The 3,890-nt window shown below is 52.6% G+C and overlaps 1 pseudogene; it reads left to right on the top strand.

Annotated features, from left to right (window-relative positions):
* The first annotated feature begins 1,756 nt into the window (after window positions 1-1,756).
* On the top strand, window positions 1,757-2,925 carry LOC117701682 (HUWE1-associated protein modifying stress responses 2 pseudogene; annotated as a pseudogene).
* The last annotated feature ends 965 nt before the right edge of the window (window positions 2,926-3,890 follow it).

The following is a 3,890-nucleotide window of genomic DNA, read 5'->3' as shown; positions in this document are numbered from 1 at the left end:
AGAAACTACAAAAATCCTGAATTTACTCCCCTAAATTTGAAAAAGAAAAAAAAATGATTACATGTCTGTTCCCCTCCTTTGATGTTATTCTTAGCTCAATTTTAATTTCTTCTTTTGTTTGTTCTGAAATTGCCTGCACTGAAAATGGGTTGTAACATTATAAGGGAACTAATACTGAGTCCAACCGAAAAGACAATACTTTTTCCATACCTTTGTAGGTTAGTTTAGTATTGCATTTTAACGAGCTGGAATTTTAGGGTGTTGGAAATTAAGCAATTCTTATTTTACTTTGTTTTCAAAAAGAATCTGAATTTTGGGCTGCAGTAGAAAGTTCTGCTTGAGCTTTCAGTTATTTTCTTTCTCCTTTTCTTAATGTTGGTGCAATGAGTAGTTGAAGGGGAACCACACTGAACTCATTTCTACCCCAAGTTTTAAAAATGATATAAATCTTTCTAGGAAGACTAAGGAAGTCAGTGCCATGTCTGGCCATCCCTTTCAGAATCTAAGTATGCAACTAGTTCCAAAGAAGTGTTGTGTGGGAACAGCAGGGGGCTTCTCAGTCATGACCTTCAAGTGTTCCTCAGAGACCTCACTGGGCACCTGGGGAAACTGAGGCCTGAGAGGCCGAGAAGGGGTCTCTAGGTCACTTTTCTCCCTCTACAAGATACTGACTGAACTATGCCACGTATATTTTCGATGTGTAGAAGCCATTGCCAAAGAGTCCATATCGCCTGTCTAGTTCACGGAAGGGACCGGTCTTCCACTCTATCCCTCGGCTTCCCAGAATCAGCGCCCCAGATGTGGAAGACACCAGAAGTTGCCCCCGGTAATCCTCTGCGACTACACGGGCTTGATAATTTCACCAGCTCGTTTGGAAGAGGCCGATAAGTCCCGCCTTCGCCCACCCCCCAAAAACAATCTGTGTGCAAAGGGGGTCCCGCGCCAGCCGAGCGCGGCGTAGAGGGGAGCTCTGCAGCGGGCCACCTCAGAGCCGTCAGTGCGGCAGGCGCGGCGCTGGCGAGGGCTGGGGCGGAGCGGCCGGCCGGGCCTGGCCCGGGGAGGCGGGGAGGCCGCTGCGCCCGGCGAGCGAGCGGACGGCCGGAGACGGCGCGAGCCCGGAAGCCCGAGCGCAAGGGCGCCGGCGGCGCAGGAGTTCGGGCCGGCTGCAGAGGCTGCGGCCGGGGGCCGGGCCGGCGGGGCGGGGCGGGGCGGGGACCAGGGCTCCGGGCGGCGCTCGCCGAGTACTTGGAAGCTCTGCTCCCCGCGGCCGGGCCGCCCGCCCGCCGAGCGGCGTCCGCGAAGGTGGCGGCGGCCCGCGGAAGACGGAGGGCGGCCCCCGAGCCTGAGGTGAGCTGCGGCGGAGGCGGAGGCGGACGCGGACGCGGAGGCTGAGGCTGAGGCTGAGGTGGAGGTGGAGTTTGCGGCGGGCATAGTTGGCGGCCGAGTCCGCAGCAGCGGAGGAGGGCGCGCGGCGAGGAGGAGGAGGAGGAGGAGGAGGAGGAGGAGGAGGAGGAGGAGGAGGAGGAGGAGGAGGAGGAGGAGGAGGAGGAGGAGGAGGAGGAGGAGGAGGAGGAGGAGGAGGAGGAGGAGGAGGAGGAGGAGGAGGAGAGGAGGAGGAGGAGGAGGAGGAGGAGGAGGAGGAGGAGGAGGAGGAGGAGGAGGAGGAGGAGGAGGAGGAGGAGGAGGAGGAGGAGGAGGAGGAGGAGGAGGAGGAGGAGGAGGAGGAGGAGGAGGAGGAAGGAGGAGGAGAAGAGGGATGGAGGACCAGCCGAAGGACCGTGAGGCCGAGGTCGCCGGGCCCTGGTTTTCTAAGTGGGAGCGCCAGTGCCTCGCTGAGGCGGAGCAGCTGTCCCCGGAGCTTGCAGGAGGAGGCAGCCGCGGATGCGGCGGGGCTCAAGCTCGAGCGCCAGAGGCTCTGGCACCTCTTCCAGCTCTCGGCCACGGCCGTGGCCCAGCTCTACAAAGATTCCGGGTGCCAGCAGCCAGGACTTTCTATGTGGGACCCCTCCAGAACGCGGCCATGGCCGTGACCAGCCTCTACAAGAGAGCGGGGATGCCTACAGAGAAGTTTTGAACTGGGCGTCCAGGTTGGCTACCAGCGTCGTGTGAGAGACGTGCTGGAGTGGGTGAAGAAGGGTAGGAGCATCATTCCCCGGGAAGACCTCATAAGCTTCCTCTGTGGCAAAGTTCCCCCCAACCCCCCACCGCCACGCACCTCCCGGACGTCCCCCAGGCCACCCGCGGCTGCTTCCACTCAGGCTGCTGCCACTGAGTCTGGCGCACCTGTGGACGTCGACCTGCAGCCCTTCCACGAGGCCATTGCCCTCCATGGCCTCAGTGGAGCCATGGCAAGCATCAGCATGCGCTCAGGCGCCCCGGGTTCCTCAGCTCAAGATGGAGGGTTGCCAGCAGTGGGCGTCGGAAAAGTAGCTTCCTCGAAGATGATCCGAACCCCTTGAGCTCAGAAGAACTGGCTCTCCGCCCTGGAACAGTGGGGGAGTCCGCAAGCGCACCTCAGCCGGCGCTACAGACTCTCCATTGCACAAGCGCAACCGAATGGTCTAAACTGCCTCCTTGGTTGCCCGTCCACCACCTTACTGCTTGACAGTCAACTTGAGCATCAACTTGCTTGTCGAAACCTTACAGAGACTGCTGATCTTCCTTCTCTAAGTTAAAGATTTCTATCAAGTTTACCATAAAGAAAATTTAAAACTATTCCAGAAGAGGCTTCCTATGACTCCGACTTTCCAAAAATATAACTCTATTACAGAACACGAACTATCACATAGTTAGCAAGATCATTTAAACTTTAAAGCAAAAACATATCCAGTGAGGGTGGGAGCCTGGTTTATCTTGTTCAAGTTGTTATTTCTTAGCACCTAGTACAGTTGTTGGTGCGCAATAAATGTTTGTTGAATGAATAAATGTGACCTTATTTTAAATTCTTAAAGGGGGAATGCATAGGTATTTATTTGGTTTTGGAAAAATTGTACTTTTTTGTTTGTTAAGTTGTTTGATAGTCTGCCAATTTATGTACAATGTACGAAAATGTAAGATGAGATATCTGGGTTTACCCCACTATACCATGCATCAAATTTTGGAAAGAAAACCGTGGAGTTCATATATATTAGGTGGTTTTTTGCTTTGAGAAAGTTGCTTTGGGTGATGGTGATGGGAGTAGATGCCATAGTGCTTGGGCTAGCAACAAGTGATGGGCTAAGTCAGTGCTCACTTTAAGACAAGGAATCCAAATAAGATGATGGCTGTGGTGGCCTTCCGCTTAGGAAGATGAACTGTTTCTCTGCGGTTACATATTAGTGGATGCAGTTTAAGAGTAGCAGACAAATTCGAACGAACCAGGCTTCCTTTAAGGGAACCACCATGTCATGACTGTTCTACCAAAAGGAACAGTACTAGAACCCTAGCTCTACAACAGAACTGGATGGTTTTGAACAAGTCTGTTAATATCCACTGGCTCCAGTTTTTCTTAAGTAAATGGAACTATGTGTCTGCTAGGGTCCTCTCAAATAGCAGATGAAGTCCCAATTTCTACAATGCTTAGCTCACTGGATGTTTTCTGTCTATAAATACAAGTCAGGCAGATATCGAAGTGCATACTTAATTTTAGCAAAGGCAGCAAAATACATGTAGGAATCAGCAAATAAAACCCTGGTAGTCTACTTGAGCTAAAGATTACTGGTATGTAGTTTTAAACTTCTCCCAAACATCACAGTCTGTGTATTAATTGTAAATATGTTGAGCTCAAGACTTAGGATCATCACTCTGAATAAATACTACAGCATCCTTAGAGTTCCTGAAATTGCCCGAGGACCACACTTTGCAACCAGGGGATAGGAGCCTGATGCTGATAAAGTACAGCTGGTAGGGTG

Source organism: Arvicanthis niloticus, unplaced genomic scaffold (genome assembly GCF_011762505.2).
Source record: "Arvicanthis niloticus isolate mArvNil1 unplaced genomic scaffold, mArvNil1.pat.X pat_scaffold_1879_arrow_ctg1, whole genome shotgun sequence".
In the NCBI taxonomy this organism is placed as follows: Eukaryota; Metazoa; Chordata; class Mammalia; order Rodentia; family Muridae; genus Arvicanthis; species Arvicanthis niloticus.
Note: the sequence above shows the minus strand (reverse complement) of the source record. Positions and strands in the feature narration are given on the sequence as shown.